Source organism: Rhinopithecus bieti, unplaced genomic scaffold, assembly GCF_001698545.2.
Source record: "Rhinopithecus bieti isolate Rb0 unplaced genomic scaffold, ASM169854v2 scaffold_51905, whole genome shotgun sequence".
Taxonomy (NCBI): Eukaryota; Metazoa; Chordata; class Mammalia; order Primates; family Cercopithecidae; genus Rhinopithecus; species Rhinopithecus bieti.
In genome coordinates, this window is record NW_016821253.1 from 607189 (window position 1) to 618511 (window position 11323).

At 40.8% G+C, this 11323-nt stretch overlaps 2 long non-coding RNA genes across 2 annotated transcripts in view; one reads left to right on the forward strand and one right to left on the reverse strand.

The window, feature by feature from the left end:
* LOC108520798 (uncharacterized) overlaps positions 1 to 10908 on the forward strand; it is a 33606-nt gene extending 22698 nt beyond the window's left edge. Inside the window, exons 6-7 of the long non-coding RNA XR_001883018.1 lie at positions 4827 to 6085; positions 7882 to 10908. This is a non-coding gene — a long non-coding RNA (uncharacterized LOC108520798). The remainder of the gene's footprint in view (positions 1 to 4826; positions 6086 to 7881) is intronic.
* On the reverse strand, positions 2838 to 4864 carry LOC108520799 (uncharacterized). The gene is made up of 2 exons (XR_001883022.1): positions 4777 to 4864; positions 2838 to 3759 (listed from the first exon to the last, which is right to left on the reverse strand). It is a non-coding gene; the product is annotated as an uncharacterized LOC108520799 (long non-coding RNA).
* Positions 10909 to 11323: the final 415 nt, after the last annotated feature.

Sequence of the window (11323 nt, forward strand, 5' to 3'; positions counted from 1 at the left end):
AAAAAAAAAAAAAAAGTGGGCTATTAGAGAAATCCAAATCAAAACCACAATGAGATACCACCTCACATCAGGTAGAATGGTGATCATTACGATCATTAAAAAGATAGGAATCAACAGATGCTGGCAAGAATGTGGAGAAATAGAAATGCTTTTACACTGTTGGTGGGAGTGTAAATTAGTTCAACCATTGTGAAAGACAGTGTGGCAATTCCTCAAGGATCTAGAACCAGAAATACTACTTGACCCAGCAATCTCATTACTGAGTATATACCCAAAGGATTAGAAATCATTCTAATATAAAGACACATGCACACATATGTTTACCGCAGCACTATCCACAATAGCAAAGACTTGGAACCAACCCAAATGTCCATCAATGATAGACTGGATAAAGAAAATGTGATACATATACACCATGGAATACTATGCAGCCATAAAAAAGGATGAGTTCATGTCTTTTGCAGGGACATAGACAAATCTGGAAGCCATTATCATCAGCAAACTAACACAGGAACAGAAAATCAAACACTGCATGTTCTCACTCATAAGTGTGAGTTGAACAGTGAGAACACATGGACACAGGGAAGGAACATCACACACCAGGGTCTGTCGGCAGGTGGGAGGCAAGGGGAGGGAGAGCATTAGGACAAATATCTAATGCATGCAGGGCTTAAAACCTAGATGACAGGTTGATAGGTGCAACAAACCACCATGGCACATGTATACCTATCTAACAAATGTGCACATTCTGCACATGTATCCCAGAACTTAAAGTAAAATAAAAAATAAATACATAAATGAGTCAGTTCTGAAATTCTGAAAATACAAAAGTGGACTAAGGAAATGAATAGACAATTCTCAAAGGAAGATGTACAAATGGCCAACAAACATATGAAAAAATGCTCAACATCACTAATGATCAGGGAAATGCAAATCAAAATTACAATGTGATACCACCTTACTCCTGCAAGAATGGACATAATCAAAAAATTAAAACACAGTAGATATTGGCATGGATGTGGTGATTAGGAAACACCTCTACACTGCTGGTGGGAATGTAAAATAGTACAGCCACTGTGGTAAACAGTGTGGAGATTCCTTAAATAACTAAAAGTAGAACTACCATTTGATCCAGCATCCCATTACTAGGTATCTACCCAGACGAAAAGAAGTCATTATATCAAAATATACTTGCATACACATTTTATAGCAGCACAATTTGCAATTGGAAAATCTTGGAACCAACCCAAATGGCCATCAATCAATGCATGAATAAAGAAACTGCAGTATATATATATATATATATATATATGTGTGTGTGTGTGTGTGTGTGTGTGTGTATATATGTGTGTGTGTGTATATATATATATGTGTGTGTGTGTATATATATATGTGATGGAATACTATTCAGCGATAAAAAGGAAAGACTTAATGGGATCTGCAGCAACCTGGATGAGATCAAAGACTATTATTGTAAGTGAAGTGACACAGGAATGGAAAACTAAACATCATATGTTCTCACTGATATTTGGGAACTGAGCTATGAGGTCTCAAAGGCATAAGAATGATACAATGAACTTTGGAGACCTGGGGGGAAAGAATGGGAAGGGGATGAGGGATAAAAGACTACAAATAGAGTGCAGTGCATACTGCTCAGGTTATGGGTGCACCAAAATCTCACAAACCACCACTAAAAAACTTACTTACATAACCAAATACCACCTGTACCCCAAGAATCTATGGAAAAATAAAATTAAATAAATTAAGTAAATAAAGCTGGCACTGTGCAACGAAAAAGGAAAGGCTTTTGGGTGAGTGGTGCTGGATCAAATGGAAGTACACAGTGAAATAAATAAAATATAGATGGATTGTAGATCTAAATATGAGATGTAAAACTATCGCACTACCAGAAGATAATGAAATATACTCTCCTATGTTATTAGAGTAGGAGGGAAAAATCTTAAATGGATTAAAAGGCTTTGGCTATAAAGAAAAAGGAACTTGTATTGATCAAAGACCTCGCTAAGTTTGTTTGTTTAAAAAGTCACCGATGATAAGAAAACATTTGCAATACCCATGACTATCAAGGGAATCATTATAGTAATAATAATATTTATAAATTAATAAAGAAAAGTGTCAATAAAAGGGCAAAAATCATGAACAGGCAACTCACCAAAGGATGTCTCCAAATAACCAATGAATAAATGAAAAGTTGTTCAATCCCATTGACCGTTAGGAGAATGACAATTGAAACAATATAAAACAAAATTACATTCCACCAGAAATGCTCTATTAATATTGTTGACCACATGAAGTGTAGGTGAGGGTGTGAGCAGCTTGCACTATCAAAGCCTGCTGCTGAGAGCGTCAGTTGGGTCACTTCTCTGTGAAACTCTGCCATTCTCTCTTGAATCCCAACATACACGTATCACCTAGAGTTTCTACTACTAGGTGGATACCCAACCAATAGTCATACACACAGAGAAAGCTTTTGGTATGAGGTGGCATTAAAGTGAAATTGCAGTAATTATTCCCTGTGGTTTGAGGTTGAGAGAATAAACACTTACAGAAAAGAGCTGTATTTCCCTGAAACCAAGCAAGGATTCCACCTGACCTGATATAGAGTGAGAACCAACCCAAGAGAGTGCAGTGACCACAGAGAGCATGTAGGAGGCCTGTCTGAAGATCTGCGGGTGACAATGGGAGGAGGTGAGCAGTGAAATGTAAATCTGTTTGGGCAATTTCCTGGCTTCCTTGCTTCTGCCTTTATCACTTCACTCCCAAATCTTCTCTAAGGTCTTGAGACCTCCACGGTCATCATGCAGTTACGACACTCACCTGACTCCACCATGCAGGGGCACTCAGCTTTCTGATGAAGCCTCCTCCTTCCCTACTCCTGGTTTTGTGGTATTTACTTCCCAGGCCTTCTCCCACCTTCCAGGCCCTCTGTTTGCTTACCCAGCACACAGGGCTTACTTGGTCAGAACTGGAACTTCTCAGCACTCCCTCTAGTACCTTTTTCCTCCTGGGACTTTCTTCTCTGGTGACCTCATCCAGGCCCTTTTCTTCAGTTACCACCTTGGTGCACAGATTTGTATCTTCAATCAGACCTCTGCTGTGCAGCCCAGAGGTGGCGTATGCACCTGGTGGTCTCATAGCCACTCAGCTCTTGGTCCCCACCCTCAACCCACAGACTTGGGTCAGTCTCCGTGAGCCCCTCTCAATGCCAAGGCCACTGTCCACCACACTGTGCAAACCTTAGCACTTCACAGCATGCAGTTACTGTATTTATAACTTGTTCATTTGTTTTTTTGTTTAATTCTGTCTTTACTGGACTGTAAATACTGTTATTGTTGGACTTATTCTGACTTGGCCAATATTGTATCCCTGGGATGTAGCAGGCATTCAGCAGAGTTGCTGAATAACTAAATAAATAAGTAGATAATAAATCATGAGTTAATTGATTTTTCCCATCATGACAATGGCAGAATGTATTTCCCCTTGTTCAGAAAGTTGGGCTCTGCAGGCTTCATCCCATGGATGTAATCTTCTCCCCTCCTTCTCCTGGGGTCACTGTGGTGACTTCTGCTTGCTCTGCCTCGCCGAAATGCACCCCTGAAAGTCACTCCCATTGCTGTGGAAGCCTCCTGTCCAGCTCTGGTCTCCTGATCACTCGGCCGTGTTCTAGAATGTACAGCTCCTATCTACTGATTTCTAATTCACTACCAGGATAATTTTCGTCTTGTTCTTCCATCGTCACTGTCAACAATTAAAATCAGTTATTTTTCCATGCAGAAAATATAAATTTTCTTACATTTTATTTATCATTATTTTACATTAGCTCTTTCATGCTACTACATTTTACTTTTCAAAACACATTTAGAAGAAAATTTGAGGAGATAGGTACTTTCTGAACTTAATCGTACCCATAGGTTTTCTTTTCTCGACAGAGTGAAGGATCATTTAATTTCTCTGGCTCTTTCAATGGGCTTGCTGAGAAATTTATAAACTGATAGTGGAATTTCTTAAAGACATTCTAGATAACAAGGGAAACATCATGTTTAATGTGGCAGGAATTCAGCCCCTGAAACATTGTTTAACAAATCACCAGCTGAATCTTATCATAGAAAAACAGATTTATTTTTCAGACAGTTTTGAGAGGTATCTAAAATTCAATATGTGTGCTGAACCTTCTAATGCTTTTGAAGGAGTCTGCCTGCTGAAAAGCTAAATAGCATCAGACTTAAAAGCGTGTTTCTCCTGACATCAGGATGTCGGCTGATACTAGCCAGAATGAAATGTACTCTTTTCCTCCATTTTCAGTCTATCGGCAAGACTTGAGAAAACCGCAGTGACCTTTCTGCCTTCAGCTACCTCCCTTTGTCCTGTCTCTTTGCAATCACATATTTTTTTCCAATATGTGATTCCAATAATTACATCTTCAGTGCTGCTGAAGCAATTTGACAAATAGTAGTTACAATGTTCATTTCATAAGGATAGTTTGGCATCATGATTTCTAATGATAAATACAACACAAAGTTTCTAAAATGCTGATGAAAACATAAAATCTAAGGCTATTTCATGCCAGATAACTAGAGCATTAATCATCAAGTTAAAGATATGTGTATGCATAGATACATATGCTTAAGGTGTGCATCCCTTCAACAGGCCCAAATATTTACGTGCCTGTATTACAAGCTGTTCATTCATGGATCACAGAATGCTCAGTTCTTGAAAACTAGTGGTGGAAAGGACATCAGTTAAACTCATTCTGACCTGGCTTTGAATCTCATTTTTGCAGCTTATGGGTTTCTGTTATCTTGTAGGAACAATGAGAGTCCTCCGGGGAAGATCTTCCTCGTCTGGATCCCCTACGCAGAGCCTGTATGACCCTGAGTGGGTGGGTGCACACTGTGAGCCCCGAGTGGGTGCACACACGCGTCTCACATGCAATCGAGTCCATGAAGGAAAAGCCTGGACTGAGCTCCGAGTCCTGCCTGGGAGCTGCTCCTGGCTCCCGGACCAGGCAGGAATCTCCAAGCCTCCTCCTGGGTGATGGGGAGAGGCCAGTCAGCGTCTGCTAACTGCAAATCACGGGTGAGAACCACCACAGTTTCAGATCCCAGAACGGGGTTTTCTTAGCACAAGCAGCGCCTAGCACAGTGCCGAAAGCCAAGTCGAGGTGATGAGCCTCGGGCGGGGGTTTGAGGGGAGACGGTGCAGGGAACCCACAGTACCAGACGGGGCCATGTCCCCTGAGCAAAGCCTGGAACGGAGACAGCAGCTCTGGCCTGGCGCAGCCCGTGGCCGAGCCCCGCTGGAGAGATACGGGGCTGTGTGTCGCGACTCTGGACGGAAATCCCTCTTTCCTCCCTTCCTGGCTCGGTCTTTCTTCCAGACGGCGCTGGGCCTGCTGCTGTGTCATCCCACATGAGTGGCAGTGTCTGTTCGGAGGCGTCTTCATGTTCCTCCTTCCCGTCAGCCCTGAGCATTCCTTTACCATCCGCAGATTCCATGCTGTATTTGTATACACACAGTCGTGTAAAATACACACATCGCCCATTTTAACAATTCTGAAGTGCACTGTTCAGTGACAATAAGCACATTCACGCTGTGGTGCCGCGGACACCTCTTCCGTCTTCAGAACGTTCCACCTTCTCCCCCGGAAACGCCGCACCCGTTAAACGGTAGCGCCCCCTGCCGCCCGGCAGCCCGGAAGCCCTGGCTTTACCTTCCGTCTCTGGAAACTTCACTGCTGTCGATTCCTCGCAGACGTGAAATCCTGCAGCGTTTGCCTTTTTGTGACTTGGCATAATGTTTTCCATGTTTTTGGGTTGAATCCATGTGGAAGCAGGTGCCAGCATCCCTGCTTTTTAAGGCTGGATAACATTTCACCATCTGTGTGCCCCACACCGTGTTTACTCGTTCATCCAGCGATGGCTTCTGGGCTGATTCCACGTTTCCACTATTCTGCGTGGTGCTGCCAGGAGCAGTGGTGCACAGATCCCTCCTATCTGAATCCCAGTCTTCAGTTTTCCTTTCTGTTTGTTGGAATATAGCGAGAAGAGGAATCGCTGGTCATATGGTAATTCTATTTAGTTTTTTGAAGAGTCTTAACACAGTTCTCCCCTGTGACCACACTATATTATATTCCTCTGCATACAGTTCTCCACAGTGACCAACTATTTTATATTCCTCTCCATACAGTTCTCCATAGTGACCACACTATATTATATTCCTCTCCGTACAGTTCCCTACAGTGACCAACTATATTATATTCCTCTCCGTACAGTTCCCTACAGTGACCAACTATATTATATTCCTCTCCACACAGTTCTCCATAGTGACCACACTATATTATATTCCTCTCCATACAGTACTCCATAGTGAACACACTATATTATATTCCTCTCCATACAGTTCTCCCCTGTGACCACACTATATTATATTCCTCTCCATACAGTTCTCCACAGTGACCAACTATATTATATTCCTCTCCACACAGTTCTCCATAGTGACCAACTATATTATATTCCTCTCCATACAGTTCTCCACAGTGATCACACTATATTATATTCCTCTCCATACAGTTCTCCACAGTGACCACACTGTATTATATTCCTCTCCATACAGTACTCCATAGTGAACACACTGTATTATATTCCTCTCCACACAGTTCTCCATAGTGACCAACTATATTATATTCCTCTCCATACAGTTCTCCATAGTGACCACACTATGTTATATTCCTCTCCATACAGTACTCCATAGTGAACACACTATGTTATATTCCTCTCCATACAGTTCCCTACAGTGACCAACTATATTATATTCCTCTCCATACAGTTCTCCACAGTGATCACACTATATTATATTCCTCTCCATACAGTTCTCCACAGTGACCACACTGTATTATATTCCTCTCCATACAGTACTCCATAGTGAACACACTATATTATATTCCTCTCCACACAGTTCTCCATAGTGACCAACTATATTATATTCCTCTCCATACAGTTCTCCACAGTGACCACACTATATTATATTCCTCTCCATACAGTTCTCCACAGTGACCACACTGTATTATATTCCTCTCCATACAGTACTCCATAGTGAACACACTATATTATATTCCTCTCCACACAGTTCTCCATAGTGACCAACTATATTATATTCCTCTCCATACAGTTCTCCACAGTGACCACACTATATTATATTCCTCTCCATACAGTTCTCCACAGTGACCACACTGTATTATATTCCTCTCCATACAGTACTCCATAGTGAACACACTATATTATATTCCTCTCCACACAGTTCTCCATAGTGACCAACTATATTATATTCCTCTCCATACAGTTCTCCACAGTGACCACACTATATTATATTCCTCTCCATACAGTTCTCCACAGTGACCACACTGTATTATATTCCTCTCCATACAGTTCTCCATAGTGAACACACTATATTATATTCCTCTCCATACAGTTCCCTACAGTGACCAACTATATTATATTCCTCTCCATACAGTTCTCCATAGTGAACACACTATATTATATTCCTCTCCATACAGTTCCCTACAGTGACCAACTATATTATACTCCTCTCCATACAGTTCTCTACAGTGACTACACTATATTATATTCCTCTTCGCACAGTTCCCTTAGTGACTGCACTGTATTATGTTTCTGCCATGAATGCTTAATTGTCCTGATTCCTCCACAACCCAACAAATGCTTGTCATTTTATGTTTTCTCTGTACGTTTTTAAACATTAGCTGTCTTACTGGGTATGAAAATTGTGTGTGTGTGTGTGTGTGTGTGTGTGTGTGTAAAGTATATTTATATCATATTTTCATTGCTTTTTTTTCTACCCTAATAGATTGAAGCTCAAATTCAAGAATCATCTCCATGTGTACCTGCCATAGACCAAATGTGTCCCCCAAATCCACAGTTGGAAACCTAATGGTCAAAGTGATGGTATTGGGAGGTGGGACATTTGGGAGGTGATTAGGTTTTGCAGGTGGAGCCTCATGAATCATCATAAGATTAGTGCCCTTATGAAAGGGACGCAGAGAGTACCCCGTCTCTTCTGCTATGTGAGGACACAGGAAAAAAGGCACTGTCCGGAAACCAGAAAGCGGCCCTCACCCGACAGCAGATCCCCCACCGCCTTGATCTCGAACCTCCGGCCTCCAGAACTGGGAGAACAGGCCACCTTGTTTATGGAATTTTCTTAGAGAAGCTCAAATTCACTAAGACAGTGTTCTCACACATTGCTTATGCATTAGCCCAAGGACTGGCACTTAATGTACATTTTGCTAAATGACCTGACATAAAATGGAAGGCAAATTTATCCTGTGATGACTTAGGTGTACTGAGAATATAAAGACCTGTTATTCTGATGAAAGTAGTCAAAGTAATATACCTTTTACACGTGATGATGTAAGCATTTATGACAAAAAATTTCAAGAACATGAGAGTAGACAGTAGCATAGTGAACTCCTTTGTGTCTAACTCCAGCTTCAGCAACTATCAGCTTGTGTCCGGGGTGGTTGTATCTACATTTTCACAGCCCCAAAAGGATATTTTTGGGCCAAGGAAGAGAGACCTCCTTCCGTGGTTAGCTGAGTGTTTTTATAATATTGAATTTCGTCAAATGTTTTTTCTACATCGATTATTATTTTCTTTTTTTAATGTAATGTGTTACATTCATCGATTTTCTGAGGCTGAACCTCACTTGCATTTCTGGCATCTATCACACTTGTGCAGGGTGTATAATCCCTTTAACATGTTGAACTTGGATTGCTGCCTTTGTTGTTGTAGAGTTTACGAGTATTTACATTAAGAGACACTGGTTGGCAGTTTTATTTTCCTGTTGTATCTTGTCTTGCTTTGGTGTTGGTGTAATGATGGCTTCACAAGATGGGTTAGGAAGTGTTCTCTCCTTGGGTGTGTTTTGGAAGGAGAGTACTTTGTTTTGAGGATTGGTATTATTTCAGTGATTTCTAGAACTAGCCAATAAAGCCATCTGGTCCTGGCCTTTTGCTTATTGAGGAATTTTTGAAGACTGAATCGATTTGTTTACTCCTGACAGGTCTGTTCAGATTTTTATTTCTTCTTGAGTGGGGCTTGGTAATTTCTGTCCCCAGGACTCTTTCCATTTCCCAAGGTCACCTAATTTGTTGGCATACAACTATTTCCAGCATTCTCTTATGATCCTTTCAACATCTGTAAGGGTGGTAGTAATATACCCACTTTTATTTCTGAATTTGGCTATTTACACCATCTCTCCTTTTTTAGTCAACAAGTTAAGGGTTTGACAGTTTTGTTTATTCAAAAAAATGTAGTGTTTGGTTTTGTTGATTCTATTTTTTTTTTCTCTCATCTACTATGATGATCACCATTGTAACCTTCAGCATCTCCATACCTCTGGTAACTTTGGGTTTAGTTTGCTCTTCTTTTGCTAGTAAGGTTAGGCTACCAACTGAGATCTTTTTTTTTTTTTTTTTTGCTTTAGGCCTTTTTACCTATAAATCTCCCTTTGAAGGTTGCTTTCTTTTCAGATCATAAGTTTTAGTAAACTTTGGTTTTGTTTGCATTTATCTCAAAGTATTTTCTAATTTCTCTTGCAATTTTTTTTCTTTTACAAATTAGTTGCTGAGGAGTGTGTTGCTTAATTTTTATATGTTTGTAAATTTCTTCATTCTATTGGTGATCAGAGAAAAGGCTCTGTATGAATTCAATCTTTTCACATTTGTCGAGGCTTGTCTCAGACTAACATCTGTTCTATGCTGGAGAATGTTCCGTGTGCACTTGAGATGAATGTCGGTTCTGCTGCTGGTTGGTGGAGTTTTCTGTGGGCTGCTTCTAGGTCATTATCACTCCTCCGAATATTGTTCTTGTAATTACTGAAGTGAACGTTGACATTTTTATGAGCTCTCCTTTCCATTCTGTCAATGTTCTCTTCATATAGTGTGGGGTTTTTCTGTTTGATGTATATTTGCTTTTAATTTTCTATCTTCGAGATCAATAAGCCCTTTTATCAATTATTCTTCATCTCTTGTGACCCTTTTGACTTAAAGTCTGTTTTTCAGGTCCTGGTGTGGCTCCCCAGCTCTTTCCCGGTATCTTCCTGCAGGATGGCTTCTCCGCCATCCCCCTCACCCTACCTATTCCTTTGGCTCTAAAGCAAATCTTGTGATTATTAGGTCATTTAAAAAATTTTGCCAAGTTTGTACCTTAGCCAGTGAGTTTGATGCTTCTATGTTTAAAGTAATTAACGACAAGAAGGATCTTCTGCCATTTTTCTATTTGTTTTCATGTCTTCTTTCTTGTTCATGATTCCCCTTATACAGCCTTATTTTTGTATTTGATTGACATACTCTACTCCTTTGATCCTTGACTAATTTCCCGTCTGTATAAACTTTTTAGTTATTTTCTTTATATTTACCTTTGACATTACAATTAACATTCTAATCTTACAGCAATCTATTTTGAATTGATCCAGCATAGCTTCAGGAGCAGATAGACTCTGCTCCTACACAGCTCTACAGCCTGATGTTACTGTCACAAAGGATGCCCTTGTGTGGTGCATCCCCTCCCCGGTTTTAGTAATAGCTGGACAGACAAGATCATGGCGGAAAGAGGTATATGTGTAAATGGTGCTGGCTCCAGATAATTCTTGCTTTGTATTCTGAAACCTAATTCCAGAGAAACATTTTTACAAAGCATCGCATGGCTTTGGGTTTCGACGGAGCCACGTCTAGTTCATCTCCACACTCTGGGCACCTGTATCACCAGGGGTCCAGAATGGACAGCTGCTTCTCTAGTCTCTAAAACTCTCACCTATGCTTTTCAAGTTATGTAGGAAAGAAAAGAGGGAGTTACAAACAAAAATACAATGATGCTGGCCTTTTTTTTTTTGAGACCTGAGTCTTACTCTCTTGCCCAGGCTGCAGTGCAGTGGTGCAATCTCGGCTCACTGCAACCTACAACCTCTGAGTTTAAGTGATTCTCCTGCCTCAGCCTCCCAAGTAGCTGGGATTCCAGGCGCCTGCCACCAATTCCAGCTATTTTTTTGTATTTTCAGTAGAGACGGGGTTTCACCATCTTGACCAGGCTGGTCTTGAACTCCTGACCTCAAGATCCGCCTGCCTTGGCCTCCCAAAGTGCTGGGATTACAGGCGTGAGCCACTGTGCCCGGCCAATGCTAGCTTTTATATTTACCAATATGATTACTTTACCAATGTTATCTTTTTTGTATGGCTTTGAGCTACTCATTTATTTTTTAGCAGTTTGGAAGAAACTTGCAACACACAGGA